Below are 17,885 nucleotides of genomic sequence, written 5' to 3' on the forward strand. Positions count from 1 at the left end.
GGGACATTATTTAACCCTGCTGTTCTGTTGGTCAAAAATGACCGACTTTGAACTTCAATATTCTTTAAAATATTCAAGATGCGGCTCTGAAACCCGTGGCCGACCGACCCATCCTCATTTAAGTCAATCAACCACAAGTTTCAGAACCGCATCTTGAACACCCCAAAAAATACCAAAGTTCAAAATAGGTCTCCCCAGACCGAACAGAACAGCAGGGTTAATGTAAAGTGGGCACTTATTGTTATAGGGGGAACTCAGGTTATTGTGACTGTCAAAGGGGCATACATAAGGTAATATTACTTTTTAGGGGACAAAATATGGGCACTGTTTGCTAGGGCACTTGCACTTGGCACTACTATATTCTAGACAGTTGCTTTAGAATTTATAGGGCACAGAACCACACAGCAGGTGCAGTAATAGGGACACATACGGCAGCAACGGCTCAGCATTAGGGTATCAGCAGGATGAGGAGTTTGTGCAGGTTGGCAAAAGATGATGATGGGACTGAAAATATAAGACATGAATTGTGTCTTTATTGTATTCTCTGCATTCTCTGCAGATGAGTCCTGGGTGAAAGAAGTTGGTATGTCAGCCAGGGCCAGATGGAAAATATGTGAAAACGATTCCATCAGAAAGAGCATCAGCAGTTAGTCAGTGGCGTAGGAAGGGGGGTGCGGGGGGGGGGGGGGTGCGGGGGGCGGGCCACCCCGGGCGGCACAATGCGGGGGCGGCTATCAGCGCGGCTGCGCGCACTCATTCTCTGCTCCTTCCTCCCAGCATTATGAGGACTGGAGCAGAGCGCTGGCAGTGCGCGCGGCCGTGCAGAGTTGCTGGCTGCAGTGTAGCAGGGGCACACAGTCACACACGCTGTGACTCACCCCCGCACCTGCAGTCAGCAGCAGAAGCTCCGATCCCGCCCCTCCAGCAGCGTCACAGCTCTCACAATGTGAAGAGCCATGGAGGGGCGGGGCTAAATGTCGGGGGCGGAGCCACGGACAAGCAGGAAGAAGAGGCAGAAGGAAATATGAAAATCAGAGCGGGAGACAGAAAAGATGTGAGAACAGAGACAGAAAACAACAGAGAGGCAAGACACAGGTGAGAAGTATATATGTATGTATATATATATATATATATATTACATCATTGTCTAAGGGTCACACTTCCGTCTTTCTGTCTGTCCTTCTGTCTTTCTTTCTTTCACGGATATTCATTGGTCGCGGCCTCTGTCTGTCGTCGCTGATTGGTCTCGGCAGCTGCCTGTCATGGCTGCCGCGACCAATCAGCGACGGGCACAGTCCGATTAGTCCCTCCGCTGCAGTCAGTGCCCGGCGCCTGCTCTATACTCCCCACAATCAGCGCCCGCTCCATAATCCCCTCCAGTCACCACTCACACAGGGTTAATAGCAGCGGTAACGGGCCGCGGTGTAACGCACTCCGTTACCGCTGCTATTAACCCTGTGTGTCCCCAACTATTTACTATTGATGCTGCCTATGCAGCATCAATAGTAAAAATGTCATGTTAAAAATAATCAAAAAATGAAAAAACCTGCTATACTCACCCTCCATCGCCTTTCCCGCTCCTCGCAACGCTCCAGTGCCCGCTCCATGCAAGCGGCAGCTTCCGGTGCCAAGGATGGTATGTGAGAAGGACCTGCCATGATGTCACGGTCATGTGACCGCAACGTCATCACAGGTCCTGCGCTCATACCAACCCTGGGACTGGAAGCTGCCTCATGCGATACAGGGCCAGAATTCATCGGAGGGTGAGTATATGTTTATTTTTTATTTTAAGTCTGTATACTACGTGGCTCTGTGCTGTATACTCCATCACTGGGCAATATACTACGTGGCTGGGCAATATACTACGTGACTGGGCAATATACTCCGTGGCTGGGCAATATACTACGTGGCTGGGCAATATACTACGTGGCTGGGCAATATGCTACGTGGGCTGTGCAATATACTACATGGCTGTGTTATATACTACGTGGCTGGGCAATATGCTACGTGGGCTGTGCAATATACTACATGGCTGTGTTATATACTACGTGGCTGGGCAATATGCTACGTGGGCTGTGCAATATACTACATGGCTGTGTTATATACTATGTGGCTGTGTTATATGCTATGTGGGCTGTGCAATATACTACTTGGCTGTGTTATATACTACGTGGCTGTGCTATACGCTATGTGGGCTGTGTTATATACCGCGTGGGCTGTGTTATACACTACGTGGCTGTGCTATATGCTACGTGGGCTGTGTTATATGCTATGTGGCTATGCTATATTTCTCTGCTGTATCTGCATCATGAATCATGCTATGTGTTAAAGGGGGGGCCCACTGAGACTCTTTCGCCCGGGGCCCTCTAAAACCGCGGCCGGCGCTGCAGTTGTTTAACGCTATTGACGTGCGGGCCCGCAGCGCACACGTCGACGGCTTCTGACGTCATTGTCAGTCGCCGGCGAGTGCACGCTTCAGCTGCGTGGAGAGAGCAGGAGCGTGGTCAGGTAAGCAGAACTTGTTTTTTTTTTTTGCAGACCCGATCATGTGTGTTGTGCTATTTTTGGTAACCTTTGTGTGTATTGAGCCGAGGGGGGGGGGGGGGCGCCAAACTCGGGAGCAGCCCCGGGCGGCAAAAGCTCTAGCTACGCCCCTGCAGTTAGTCATTATCTGTAAATGTGCTGTAATCACATATGTTCTGTAGGACTGGTATTTACCACTGACCACATGGTGCTAATATCAATATTGGTCTTTATTGTATATACAGATTATTTTCAGCAACAGTGCTGTCATCTGCTGAGGTTCTCCTCCACTATTAGGGTGTGTCACCCAGTTGTAATCAATGTTACCTGGTTAGGGGCCCACTCACAAATCTTGCCCCTTCCCCCCGAACCAAAACTCTAGCTAAGCCTCTGCTCTGTAATATAATGCAGCCCTCCTCTCATAGGCAGAGTATGTAATATAATGCAGCCCCCCCCCCTCTCATAAGCAGCCTTTGTAATATAATGCAGCCCTCCTCTCATAGGCAGCCTCTGTAATATAACGTAGCCCTTCTCTCAAAGGCAGCCTCTGTAATATAATGTAGCCCCCCTCTCATAGGCCGCCTATATATTATAATGCAGCCCACCATAGGCAGCCTCTCTATTATAATGCAGCCCCCTCTAATAGGCAGCCTCTCTATTATAATGCAGCACACCATAGGCAGCCTCTCTATTATAATGCAGCCCCCTCTAATAGGTAGCCTCTCTATTATAATGCAGCCCCCTCTCATAGGCAGCCTCTCTATTATAATGCAGCCCCCTCTAATAGGCAGCCTCTCTATTATAATGCAGCACACCATAGGCAGCCTATCTATTATAATGCAGCCCACCATAGGCAGCCTCTCTATTATAATGCAGCCCCCTCTAATAGGCAGCCTCTCTATTATAATGCTGCCCCCATAGGCAGCCTCTCTATTATAATGCAGGCCCCCATAGGCAGCCTCTCTATTATAATGCAGCACCCCATATGCAACCTCTCTATTATAATGTAGCCCCCATAGGCAGCTTCTCTATTATAATGCAACCCCCCATAGGCAGCCTCTCTATTATAATGCAGCCCCCCATAGCCAGCCTTTATATTATAATGCAGCCCCATTAAAAAAAAATATATATATATTCACCTCTCTTCCTCCTGGCTCCTGCGCTGCTCCGAGATCTGACTTGCTCATCTCCTGAGAGCGTGCACCGGGTAGTGCCGTCATCGCACCCGCTGTCAAGAGTGTGCATCAGATCAATTTTCAGGTCTGTGTCAGAGCTGATCAATGTGGTCAGCTGCATCAGCTAGATGCTGATACAGTTGACCCTGCGATGACGGGCGGGGGGACCACTGCTGGCTCTGGGCCCCCCGCCTGCTCAGGGGTCCTATAGTGGCTCGGCAGCAGAGCAGGGAGATCGATTCTCTCTGCCACAGAATGTAACTATCGGCGCGCTGTGCTTGCCGATACAGTTACCGCAGCATAGCTCCAGGTGGGCCCACTCGGAGCGTGGGGCCCAGGGCGATGGCATCCTCTGCTGCCCGGTATTTATGCTACTGTCATAAGATAAAAAGAGACAATAGCAGATGTAACAATATGAAAACCAATACTAACCATATAATTGTGTCTAGTAGAGTTGGATGCCCCTCTGCTGAAAGGAGGATGAGGAGAGGAGGAAGACGGCAATGGAATAGACAGAAGATACAAAAGAGGAGTGAAACAGAAAAATCAACAAGCCCCGTCGAAAGCCCCTGTGACCAGGAACAGCCCACAGACATAATTATAAATATCTCAAAAAAGGTATTGACCGATGTACATAGAGATTTGCTTAACAAAGGCTTTTCATATGGTTTAAACTCATACATAGATAGGTTCAAATGCACAGTTGATTTGAGTACATTTTTGAGCTATAGAACTTAAAGAATGGTTCAGTAACAGAAGTATAAAGGAGCCAGTCCAGGAAAGTGAGCTATATTTGAGTAAATTTGGTTTAAGTAATGAAAGTATGTTCATGCCAACTATATAGAATCATTGACTAGAGATATTGAAGATTTGAGATTATCAATTGTAAAAAAGTTTAAAAAATCCCAACATTAGGAATTAAGAATTTAAGGCTTTGAATGACCTTGTCTATGATGACAAAATAGTTATAAAAAAGCTGATAAAGGTGGGGCCGTGGTCATCATGGGCAAGGATATATATGTTAGAGAAATAAAATGACAGATTGAGGACAAACAGGTCTATAAAAGAATGCACTATGATCCTAAATTTCAAGTGAATCGAGAAATCAGGGTGATTTTAGATTCTGCCTTAGAAGGAAAGATAACTGATAAAAACATGTATAATTTTCTGTTGAACCTTCTGCCATGTACATCTGTGATATATGCTTTACCGAAAGTGCACAAATGTATTGAGAGTCCTCCTGGGTGCCCCATTGTGGTTGGGTCTGATTTGGTATTCAGTTGCATTGGGGTGTTACTTGATAGGGTCTTAAATCTGTTGGCACTAGGGGCAAAATCCTTTATTAAGGACACTACGGATTTCTTGGTGAAAGCTGAAGGATTGAAAGTGGGGGAACTGTTGTGAATTCTGCTTTTGGGCTCCCTCCGGTGGTTGGAGATGGTAATGCAGTTGTCTCTGGGCTGCAATCTTGGACAGGTGTATCCGCTAATTGCAATTCTGACTGGGCTATTTAGCTTTGCAGGACTCTTTAGTCCTGGCCAGTTGTCAATGTTTCTTTGGAAGTGTTGGATCTCTGCCTGGCCTCTCCTGCTTATCTGCCAGTTCTGCAAAGATAAGTGTTTGTTTCTTTTTCTGAAGTACACATGCTGTGTGCTTATTTTCAGTGCTGATCTTTTGTTTCTATTTGTCCAAGCTTAGACTGTGTCAGTTTTTTTTCTCAGTCTGGTTGGATTCTATGGAGTTGTAGATATACTCTCCACATCTTTAGTTAGGTGGTGGAGTTTTGTATTTTCTGCTGTGGATATTTTTGTAGTATTTTTATGCTGACCACTTGGTATCCTTTCCGGTCCTTTTCTATTTAGCTAGAAGTGGCCTCCTTTGCTAAGCCTGTTTTCTGCCTGCGTGTGTCTTTTCCTCTCCAACTCACAGTCATTATTTGTAGGGGGCTGCCTATCTTTTGGGGGTCTACTCTGAGGCAAGATAGTTTTCCCATTTCCATCTTTAGGGGAATTTAGTCCTCCGGCTGTGTCGAGGTGTCTAGGTTTTGTTAGGCACACCCCACAGCTACTTCTAGTTGCGGTGATAAGATCAGTGTTTGCGGTCAGTATAGTTACCACCTACTCCAGTGAAGGTTTTTATGCTGCTCCAAGGCCACCTAATCATAACAGGGAACAGAATCCGATGGTCTCATTTGACGTGGTTTCACTATATACATCAATTTCACATGATGAAGGTATAGCTGCAGTTTAGAAAAGACTGAGTGAGTGCAACTTTTCAGAGCAGGCCCGTAAAATAATTTTGGATCTGTTAAGAGTGGATTTGACAAAGAACTTTTTTTTTATTTAGAGAAGAGTATTACCAACAGCTAAGAGGGACCGCCATGGGCGGTAACATGGCACCTTCTTATGCAAATATACTCATGGGTATGTTGGAAGAAGAGTTTGTCTGTGTCGCCCCATTTCTCTAAAGTTGGGGGATGGTGGTGATACATAGACAATATATTTTTGATATGAACTGGTACTGTAACCGAGCTTGTAATGTTTTTTGAGTATATGAACATGCTTAATGCAACTGCAAAGTTCACAATGGAAAGCTCTGAGAATAGACTACAATTTCTTGATGTGCTTGTGATCAAAGAAGGGGTAAAAATGAGTACACATTTTTTTTCTAAAAAAAATGGACAGGAATAATGTTTTATTTTTTTCAAGTAATCACCCTAGAAAGATGTTAGAGGTGATACCTTATGAGCAGTTCTTAAGGGTAAAAAGAATTGTGGGAGACTAAATGAAATTGGATATGACCTTAAACGCAATAGAAACTAAGTTTAAAGAGCGTGGTTAACAAAAAAAGATTCTGGATAGACAAAGGGCTTAAACTAACAATGTGGAGAGAAAGGATTTATTTGTACAAAAGGAACAAAATAGTGCAAAAAGGATTCCCTTTTAGTGAGTATTGTGAAGACAGTGACACTATTGCAAAAATCATCAGATAACATTGGCCAACCCTGAGTAGGGGAATTCATGGGGTAAGTGAGTTCCAAAACCCCCAAATAATGGAATGGTGGAGAAGCAAATACCTTGGTAATAAACTGGTGAAATCTGATATAGGTCCTCTTAGAAAGATTACGCAAACATCAATGACAGGGACACAAAGGAAAGAGTGTTTTCTGTGCCTCTCATGTGTCAACTGTTCACTGATGCTAAAAGATCCTTCCTTCTCCAATCCAGCGACAGGAGAAGTAATTAAGATTAAACACTACCTGACGTGCTCATCTGAGTATGTGATTTATATGTTACAATGCCCTTGTCCACAGTACTATGTTGTTGAGACGATGTTAGGGTTGGCGGAACGCACCAAATATATTGTTTATTAAAAGGAATTAGTGCGTTCCCAACCCGGGATCCACCGTGCAGGAAAGTACCTGCTGCTAAATAATGGCGACTCTATATGGCGGTATATACCAACTCTGTTAGCTTCACAGAGTAACCTCCAAGATAAATGGTTTATCAACATCGGGGCGATGTAGGATGGGAGCACTAGCGAAGTGTGACTTGATCGAGAGAAAGGCTTTGGAGACCTCCTCTGACCACAACTTGGGATTTGCTCCCTTCTTGGTGAGGGCAACCAAGGGAGCTACCAAAGTTGAGAAGTGTGGAATGAACTGGCGATAGTAATTAATGAACCCCATAAAGCGCTGCACCGCTTTAAGAGAATGGGGTTCCTGCCAGTCCATTACAGCCTGTAGCTTGGCAGGATCCATAGCCAAACCCTGGGCAGAGATGATATAACCAAGGAAAGGCAAGAACTCCTGCTCAAACACACACTTCTCCAACTTGGCGTAGAGGGAGTTTGCCCGTAAGAGGTCGAAGACTTTGCGAACATCTCTCCGATGGGAGTCAATATCTGGAGAGAAGATGAGAATATCATCCAGATAGACTACGACCGAGGTGGTGAGCATATCCCGGAAGATGTTGTTCACAAAGTCTTGGAAAACGGCTGGGGCATTACAGAGCCCGAAGGGCATCACCAGATATTCATAGTGCCCATCCCTGGTGTTAAAAGCCGTCTTCCATTCATCCCCCTCACGGATGCGAATCAGGTTGTAAGCACCCCGCAGATCTAACTTTGTAAATACCCTCGCTCCCCGTAGCCTATCAAACAGCTCAGATATCAGGGGTAGTGGGTACTTGTTCTTAACGGTGTTGGCGTTAAGACCCCTGTAGTCTATGCATGGACGTAAGTCTCCAGTCTTCTTCTGTACGAAGAAGAACCCTGCCCCTGCCGGTGACACTGACTTCCTAATGAATCCTCTTGCCAGATTCTCCTGGATGTACTGGGACATTGCCTCCGTTTCCGGGAGAGATAACGGATAGACTCGACCCCGGGGAGGCTCAGCACCAGGCAAGAGGTCAATAGGACAGTCATAGGGGCGGTGAGGCGGAAGGGTCTCCGCAGCTCTTTTGGAGAACACGTCTGCATAGGGCCAATAGTGCTTGGGGAGAGAGGAAAGATCTGCGGGTACCTGTGTAGTAGCAACCTGAACGCACTCCCTCAGACATCTACCCTCGCAAGATTTACTCCAACCCAAAATTCTCCCAGAGGACCACTCAATATGAGGAGAATGATAGCGAAGCCATGGTATCCCCAACAGGACCTCATCAATTCCCTCAGGAATGACTAATAGGGAGATTATCTCCTGATGTGATGGAGACACAGATAGCGTGAAAGGAATGGTTTGGTGGGTAATCTGTGAAGGTAGTGTTGACCCATTTACCACTCGAACGGTTACCGGCTTGGCGAGCATCACCAAGGGTATTGCGTGACGCTGGGCAAAGGCGGAAGACATAAAGTTACCCTCTGCCCCAGAATCCACGCATAGCTCGACCATAAGAGTGGATGGGCCTATGGTAATTGTTCCCTTGAAGGACAACTTTGAGGCAAACGTCGCCGTGTCTAGTGTACCTCCTCCAACTGCCACTAGACGCTGACGTTTCCCCGACCGCTGAGGACCCTTGGAGGCAAGGTGTCCTGACTGCTGGCAAACATGCCGGACCTTATGTGCACGGGCAGACTGAGACTTGGATCCCGCTCGTGTCACATCTAAGGCTGTTGTGAATTCTGTGGCTGAATTCACTTCTGTGGTCACAAGTGGTATTGCAGTCTCTGGGCTTCCTCCCTCAGGTGTTTAGGTGAGCTCGTTGGCTGCCTTGCTATTTAGCTCCACCTGAGTCTGTCTTCCTTGCTCCTTGTCAATGTTCCAGTGTTGGATCTGAGCTACTGCATCTTTCCTTGGGCCTGCTGCTCTGCTAGATAAGTGCTTCTAGTTTGTTTTCTGTTTTTTCTGTCCAGCTTGCTATTAACTTTTGCTGGAAGCTCTGAGAAGCAAAGGAGTGCACCGCCGTGCTGTTAGTTCGGCACGGTGGGTCTTTTTGCCCCTTTGCGTGGTGTTCGTTTTAGGGTTTTTTGTAGACTGCATAGTTCTCTTTGCTATCCTCGCTCTGTCTAGAATATCGGGCCTCACTTTGCTGAATCTATTTCATTCCTACGTTTGTCTTTTCATCTTGCTAACAGTCATTATATGTGGGGGGCTGCCTATTCCTTTGGGGTATTTCTCTGAGGTAAGTCAGGCTTGTATTTCTATCTTCAGGCTAGTCAGCTCCTCAGGCAGTGCCGAGTTGCATAGGTAGTGATAGGCGCAATCCACTGCTGCTTATAGTTGTGTGAGGATAGATCAGGTACTGCAGTCTACAGAGATTCCACGTCTCAGAGCTCGTCCTATTGTTTTTGGTTATTGCCAGATCTCTGTATGTGCGCTGATTACTGCACGCTGTGTTGCCTGATTGCCAGCCATAACAGTACAAGGAGCCACACCAATGATTCCCAATAGAGGGAAAAAAGAAATCCTGACAGCATTTTTTTTTCTTAGCTCTGTCTTCAGTCTTTTTTTTCCCCTAGACATTAGAGTGCTTCAGGACACAGCTGTGGACATGGATATTCAGGCTCTGTGCTCCTCAATGGATAATCTCGTTGTAAATGTACAAAAGATTCAAGATACTATTGATCAGAAATCGATGCTAGAACCAAGAATTCCGATTCCTGATTTGTTTTTTGGTGACAGAACTAAGTTCCTGAGCTTCAGAAATAATTGTAAGCTATTTTTGGCCTTGAAACCTCATTCTTCTGGTAATCCTATTCAACAGGTTTTGATTATTATTTCTTTTTTGCGCGGCGACCCACAGGACTGGGCGTTTTCTCTTGCACCAGGAGATTCTGCATTGAGTAATGTTGATGCATTTTTCCAGGCGCTGGGATTGCTTTACGATGAGCCTAATTCAGTGGATCAGGCTGAGAAAAATCTGCTGGCTTTATGCCAGGGTCAGGATGATGTAGAAGTATATTGTCAGAAATTTAGGAAGTGGTCAGTACTCACTCTGTGGAATGAATCTGCACTAGCGGCTTTGTTCAGAAAGGGTCTCTCTGAAGCTCTTAAGGATGTAATGGTGGGATTTCCTATGCCTGCTGATTTGAATGAGTCTATGTCCTTGGCCATTCAGATCGGTCGTCGCTTGCGCGAGCGTAAATCTGTGCACCATCTGGCGGTATTGTCTGAGAGTAAACCTGAGCCTATGCAGTGCGACAGGACTATGACTAAAGTAGAACGGCAAGAACACAGACGTCTGAACAGACTGTGTTTCTATTGTGGTGATTCTACTCATGCTATTTCTAATTGTCCTAAACGCACTAGGCGGTTCGATAGCTCTGCCGTTATTGGTACTGTACAGTCCAAATTCCTTTTGTCCATTACCTTAATGTGCTCTTTGTCATCGTATTCTGTCATGGCGTTTGTGGATTCAGGCGCTGCCCTGAATCTGATGGATTTGGATTATGCTAAACGTTGTGGATTTTTCTTGGAGCCTTTGCGGTGTCCTATTCCGTTGAGAGGAATTGATGCTACACCTTTGGCCAAGAATAAGCCTCAGTACTGGGCCCAGCTGACCATGTGCATTGCTCCTGCACATCAGGAAGTTATTCGCTTTCTGGTACTGCATAATTTGCATGATGTGGTCGTGTTGGGGTTGCCATGGCTACAAACCCATAATCCAGTATTGGATTGGAACTCTATGTCGGTAACCAGCTGGGGTTGTCAGGGAGTACATGGTGATGTTCCATTTTTGTCTATTTCGTCATCCATTCCTTCTGACATCCCAGAGTTCTTGTCGGACTTTCAGGATGTATTTGAAGAGTCCAAGTCTGATGCCCTACCTCCGCATAGGAATTGTGATTGTGCTATCGATTTGATTCCTGGTAGTAAATTCCCTAAGGGTCGTTTATTTAATTTGTCCGTACCTGAACACACCGCTATGCGCAGTTATGTGAAGGAGTCCCTGGAGAAGGGACATATTCGCCCATCGTCGTCACCATTGGGAGCAGGGTTCTTTTTTGTAGCCAAGAAGGATGGTTCGCTAAGACCGTGTATTGATTACCGCCTTCTTAATAAGATCACTGTTAAGTTTCAGTATCCCTTGCCATTGATTTCTGACTTGTTTGCTCGGATTAAGGGGGCTAGTTGGTTTACTAAGATTGATCTTCGTGGTGCGTATAATCTGGTGAGAATCAGGCAGGGAGATGAATGGAAAACGGCATTTAATACGCCCGAGGGTCATTTTGAGTATCTGGTGATGCCGTTCGGACTTGCCAATGCCCCATCTGTTTTTCAGTCTTTTATGCATGACATTTTCCGTGAGTATCTGGATAAATTCTTGATTGTTTACTTGGATGACATTTTGATCTTCTCAGATGATTGGGAGTCTCATGTGAAGCAAGTCAGAATGGTTTTCCAGGTACTGCGTGCTAATTCCTTGTTCGTGAAGGGATCAAAGTGTCTCTTCGGTGTGCAGAAAGTTTCATTTTTGGGGTTCATCTTTTCCCCTTCTACTATCGAGATGGATCCGGTTAAGGTTCAGGCCATCCAGGATTGGACTCAGCCGACATCTCTAAAAAGTCTGCAGAAATTCCTGGGCTTTGCTAATTTTTATCGTCGCTTCATCTGTAATTTTTCTAGCATTGCCAGACCATTGACCGATTTGACCAAGAAGGGTGCTGATTTGGTTAATTGGTCTTCTGCTGCCGTGGAAGCTTTTCAGGAGTTGAAGCGTCGTTTTTGCTGTGCCCCTGTGTTGTGTCAACCTGATGTTTCTCTTCCGTTCCAGGTCGAGGTTGATGCTTCTGAGATTGGTGCAGGGGCGGTTTTGTCACAGAGAGGTTCTGGTTGCTCAGTGTTCAAACCATGTGCTTTCTTTTCCAGGAAATTTTCTGCTGCTGAGCGTAATTATGATGTGGGCAACCGAGAGTTGCTGGCCATGAAGTGGGCATTCGAGGAGTGGCGTCATTGGCTTGAGGGTGCTAAGCATCGCGTGGTGGTTTTGACTGATCATAAGAACCTTACTTATCTTGAGTCTGCCAAGCGCTTGAATCCTAGACAGGCCCGTTGGTCGTTATTTTTTGCTCGTTTTGATTTTGTGATTTCATACCTTCCGGGCTCTAAAAATGTGAAGGCGGATGCTCTGTCTAGGAGTTTTGTGCCCGACTCTCCGGGGTTATCTGAGCCGGCGAGTATCCTCAAGGAAGGAGTCATTGTGTCTGCCATCTCCCCTGATTTGCGGAGAGTGTTGCAGAAATTTCAGGCTAATAAACCTGATCGTTGTCCGGCCGAGAAACTGTTCGTCCCTGATAGGTGGACTAGTAAAGTTATCTCTGAACTTCATTGTTCGGTGCTGGCCGGTCATCCAGGAATCTTTGGTACCAGGGAGTTGGTTGCTAGATCCTTCTGGTGGCCATCTCTGTCGCGGGATGTGCGTGCTTTTGTGCAGTCCTGTGGAATTTGTGCTAGGGCTAAGCCCTGCTGTTCACGTGCCAGTGGGTTGCTTTTGCCCTTGCCGGTCCCGAAGAGGCCTTGGACACATATTTCGATGGATTTCATTTCTGACCTTCCCGTTTCTCAAAAAATGTCGGTCATTTGGGTGGTCTGTGATCGCTTTTCTAAAATGGTCCATCTGGTGCCCTTGGTTAAATTGCCTTCCTCCTCTGATTTGGTGCCTTTGTTCTTCCAGCATGTGGTTCGTTTACATGGCATTCCTGAGAATATTGTTTCTGACAGAGGTTCCCAGTTTGTCTCGAGGTTCTGGCGAGCCTTTTGTGGTAGGATGGGCATTGACCTATCTTTCTCCTCGGCCTTCCATCCTCAGACTAATGGCCAGACCGAACGAACCAATCAGACCTTGGAAACATATCTGAGATGTTTTGTTTCCGCTGACCAGGATGATTGGGTGTCATTTTTGCCGTTGGCTGAGTTCGCCCTTAATAATCGGGCCAGCTCGGCTACCTTGGTCTCTCCATTTTTCTGCAATTCTGGGTTCCATCCTCGTTTCTCTTCAGGACAGGTTGAGTCTTCGGACTGTCCTGGTGTGGATTCTGTGGTGGACAGGTTGCAGCAGATCTGGACTCAGGTAGTGGACAATTTGACCTTGTCCCAGGAGAAGGCTCAGCTTTTCGCTAATCGCAGACGCCGTGTGGGACCCCGACTTCGTGTTGGGGATCTGGTTTGGTTATCTTCTCGTCATATTCCTATGAAGGTTTCCTCTCCTAAATTTAAACCTCGTTTTATTGGTCCGTATAGGATTTCTGAGATTCTCAATCCGGTGTCTTTTCGTCTGATCCTCCCAGACTCCTTTTCCATACATAATGTATTCCATAGGTCGTTGTTGAGGAGATACGTGGCACCTATGGTTCCATCTGTGGAGCCTCCTGCCCCTGTTTTGGTGGAGGGGGAATTGGAGTATATTGTGGAGAAGATTTTGGATTCTCGTGTCTCTAGACGGAAACTCCAGTATCTGGTCAAATGGAAGGGTTATGCTCAGGAAGATAATTCCTGGGTTTTTGCCTCTGATGTCCATGCCCCAGATCTTGTTCGTGCCTTTCATGTGGCTCATCCTGGTCGGCCTGGGGGTTCTGGTGAGGGTTCGGTGACCCCTCCTCAAGGGGGGGGTACTGTTGTGAATTCTGTGGCTGAATTCACTTCTGTGGTCACAAGTGGTATTGCAGTCTCTGGGCTTCCTCCCTCAGGTGTTTTGGTGAGCTCGTTGGCTGCCTTGCTATTTAGCTCCACCTGAGTCTGTCTTCCTTGCTCCTTGTCAATGTTCCAGTGTTGGATCTGAGCTACTGCATCTTTCCTTGGGCCTGCTGCTCTGCTAGATAAGTGCTTCTAGTTTGTTTTCTGTTTTTTCTGTCCAGCTTGCTATTAACTTTTGCTGGAAGCTCTGAGAAGCAAAGGAGTGCACCGCCGTGCTGTTAGTTCGGCACGGTGGGTCTTTTTGCCCCTTTGCGTGGTATTCGTTTTAGGGTTTTTTGTAGACTGCATAGTTCTCTTTGCTATCCTCGCTCTGTCTAGAATATCGGGCCTCACTTTGCTGAATCTATTTCATTCCTACGTTTGTCTTTTCATCTTGCTAACAGTCATTATATGTGGGGGGCTGCCTATTCCTTTGGGGTATTTCTCTGAGGTAAGTCAGGCTTGTATTTCTATCTTCAGGCTAGTCAGCTCCTCAGGCAGTGCCGAGTTGCATAGGTAGTGATAGGCGCAATCCACTGCTGCTTATAGTTGTGTGAGGATAGATCAGGTACTGCAGTCTACAGAGATTCCACGTCTCAGAGCTCGTCCTATTGTTTTTGGTTATTGCCAGATCTCTGTATGTGCGCTGATTACTGCACGCTGTGTTGCCTGATTGCCAGCCATAACATAAGGCCTCATGTGACTCGGATGCCTGGACTGGAGATTCCAAAGGTTTGGCGAAAGTGGGAGCCAGCCGAAACCTCTGCCTACACTGGGCTCGCTCCAACCTCCAATCGTTAAAACGGAGGTCAATACGAGTAGATACGGCTATGAGCTCCTCCAGTGTGGCGGGAATCTCCCTAAGCGTCCTTCACATGGTCAGCCAGCCCCCTCCAAAATACGGGAATGAGGGTTTTATCTGGCCATTCCAACTCAGACGCTAATGTCCGGAAGAGAACAGCAAAATGACTGACCATGGTTGAACCCTGAGTGAAAGCCAGCAGTTGGAGCGCTGTATCATGGGTGACTTGAGGTCCTAAAAAGACCTGTTTCAGAGTGTCCAGAAACCTAGGAACACTCCGCACCACATGATCGTTGCGCTCCCACAGCGGCGTATAGCCCACTCCAACGCTCTGTCCGACAGGAGAGAGATTATGAATCCCACCTTTGCCCGCTCAGTAGGTAAACGTGCAGCCAGAAGCTCGAGGTGTATACCACATTGGCTCACGAAACCCCTACAGGACTTACTGTCCCTACAGTATCTCTCAGGCAAAGGAAGGTGAGATAGGGTCGGAACAGAGGTGGCAGTGGGTAAAGCTGCTGCAGCCACGCTAGCAGCCAGAACAGCTATTGCGGTAACATCCACCGCCGAGGTTGCACGCTTAAGAGACGCCAACCGGCCCTCCAGCAGCTGGATGTACCTCTGCAATCGCTGTTCATCCGCCATTACTTAGCCAGATCCTGGCGCTAGTATACTGTTAGGGTTGGCGGAACGCACCAAATATATTGTTTATTAAAAGGAATTAGTGCGTTCGCAACCCGGGATCCACCGTGCAGGAAAGTACCTGCTGCTAAATAATGGCGGCTCTATATGGCGGTATATACCAACTCTGTTAGCTTCACAGAGTAACCGCGAGAGGTGAGCTCTGTGCCCTGTTAGACTTTCACAGAGGCACAGGCCAACTACCCAGATGTGAGCAGTGAGTGGTCATGCATGCATACACAATCTCCTCGCCGGAGGAGCCAGCATTTTAGGGGCATATTTCAGCCGGGTCCCTGAACACTCTTATACACAATCTCCTCGCCGGAGGTGCCAGCATTCTAGGGGCTTATTTCAGCCGGGTCCCTGAACACATACAAACACATGACCACATTGGCGCAAAGCATATAGCAAAAGACGATACTAGCGCATGGCCGTGCGGTCATGCGCAGTTTATATAGTTGCAGCACAGGAAGCTGCTACTGAAGTTTTTGCCCTTTCAGGACCTTCCAGAAGGACCAATGGAAAGTGCTGCAGTACCTGAGCATGTTTTGCCCTTTCAGGACCTACCAGAAGGACCAATGGAATGTACTGCAGCACCTGAGCATGTGACCGAACATGTGGCCCTCGACCTCCAATGGGAGACCCTGCCCTGGGCATGCTCAGTGTGAGTAAACAAGGACTTAGTCCCAGAGAGGCTCGCTCGCCGCAGATCAGTGCAGGGTACCATAGGAAAGCCAGAAAAGGCAGTAGTGACCCTATGCACCGAATCAGCCGCTGAGCAGAGCCCACTGCGGCCGATACCGAATGGGAGACCGCAGCAGACACGGATCGAGATTCCCCCTGTGCAGCAGAGGAAACTCGACTCCTAACAGACGATGTGTGATCTTAAAACAAGTCTCAAACAACATAGATACGATATTCACATATACATAGAATCATAGAATGGTAGAGTTGGAAGAGACCACCTGGGCCATCTGGTCCAACCCCCTGCTCAAAGCAGGATTCACTAAATCATCAGTCCAGCCTCTGTTTGAAGACTTCCATGGAAGGAGAACTCACCACCTCTCGTGGCAGCCTGTTCCACTCATTGATCACCCTAACTGTAAAAAAGTTTTTTTCTAATATCTAATCTGTGTCGCCTCCCATTCATTTTCATCCCAATGCTTCTAGTCTTTCCTTGTGAAAATGAGAATAAAGATGTTCCTTCTACAATGTGAAAAAAAAGAAAGGACCTACCTGTACCTAAACACTTTTGTGAAAAAGGTCATTCGGAAAAGGAATTGAAATTCCGTTATTGATCATGTGCCCATACATAAGAGAGGTGGTAACCACACTGAGACTCTCAAAAAGTTAGAACTCAGGTGAATTCATGAGCTTAAGACTCTCAAGCCTGGAAGACTTAATAGTACTTTCAATTACATATGATAATATAAATCTCTCCTTGTTATGAGAGCCGTATTCTCTGATTCTCTGTAAATGAGGTTGTGGAATATTTCATGTAAAATCTTTTATGATGCATTTTATGATATATATTAACATGCTTTTATTTTTTTTATTTTTTCAGATATGTGAAAAAGAAAATATTCATGGAAGCATGGCGGATACTATATTATGTATATAATGTAATAATATTGAAAAAAAAAATCTATGAAGTATTTTTTGGACACTCCCGGGCAGCCTTATGCGGATGGAGTTTTGTTCTCTAAAGGGCCATGAAGTATGGAAGGATATGGAGTGAAGTACACTTGCTTTGGAGGCTTCTGCTCATATGATTATACTGTGCATAAGGCTGCTGGGAGATGCGGAGGGAGTGTGGATGTACTCCATCCATAAAGTCCTATCCTGCACTCCAAAGGGCTAGTTGCACTCTTAATATGACCTACGTGGTCTAATTGATTTATATTGATATTTATTTTAAATGTTTAAGCCTCAGTATGCATGTATTGTGAGCCTAAATGTTGTGGGCAAACTTGCCCTAAAGCAAAATGGTGGCCAAGAAAGATGAACACTGTGCATGCTCACGCACACTGTACCGATTGGTTGGTTCCAAGGAGATGTCACAGACATGCTCAGTTTGTCAGTGAATAAGCTGAAAACAGTGTGGGTGACGGAGGTGTCTTTAACCCCTTAACCCCCAAGGGTGGTTTGCACGTTATGGACCGGGCCATTTTTTACAATTCTGACCACTGTCCCTTTATGAGGTTATAACTCTGGAACGCTTCAATGGATCTTGGTGATTCTGACATTGTTTTCTCGTGACATATTGTACTTCATGATAGTGGTAAAATTTCTTTGATATTACCTGCGTTTATTTGTGAAAAAAATGGAAATTTGGCGAAAATTGTGAAAATTTTGCAATTTTCCAAATTTGAATTTTTATGCAATTAAATCACAGAGATATGTGACACAAAATACTTAATAAGTAACATTTCCCACATGTCTACTTTACATCAGCATAATTTTGGAACACAATTTTTTTTTTTGTTAGGGAGTTATAAGGGTTAAAAGTTGACCAGCAATTTCTCATTTTTACAACACCATTTTTTTTAGGGACCACATCTCATTTGAAGTCATTTTGAGGGGTCTATATGATAGA

At 46.1% G+C, this 17,885-nt stretch overlaps 1 protein-coding gene and 1 long non-coding RNA gene across 2 annotated transcripts in view; one reads left to right on the plus strand and one right to left on the minus strand.

Annotated features, from left to right (window-relative positions):
• TRIO (trio Rho guanine nucleotide exchange factor) overlaps positions 1–17,885 on the minus strand; it is a 2,940,676-nt gene that overhangs the window by 1,112,095 nt on the left and 1,810,696 nt on the right.
• The window catches only part of LOC138641341 (uncharacterized), a 32,878-nt gene continuing 19,199 nt past the window's right edge, over positions 4,207–17,885 (plus strand). Inside the window, exons 1-2 of the long non-coding RNA XR_011313777.1 lie at positions 4,207–4,316; positions 16,854–16,911. This is a non-coding gene — a long non-coding RNA (uncharacterized lncRNA). The remainder of the gene's footprint in view (positions 4,317–16,853; positions 16,912–17,885) is intronic.

The sequence above is a fragment of the Ranitomeya imitator genome, chromosome 6 (genome assembly GCF_032444005.1).
Source record: "Ranitomeya imitator isolate aRanImi1 chromosome 6, aRanImi1.pri, whole genome shotgun sequence".
NCBI classification, from domain to species: Eukaryota; Metazoa; Chordata; class Amphibia; order Anura; family Dendrobatidae; genus Ranitomeya; species Ranitomeya imitator.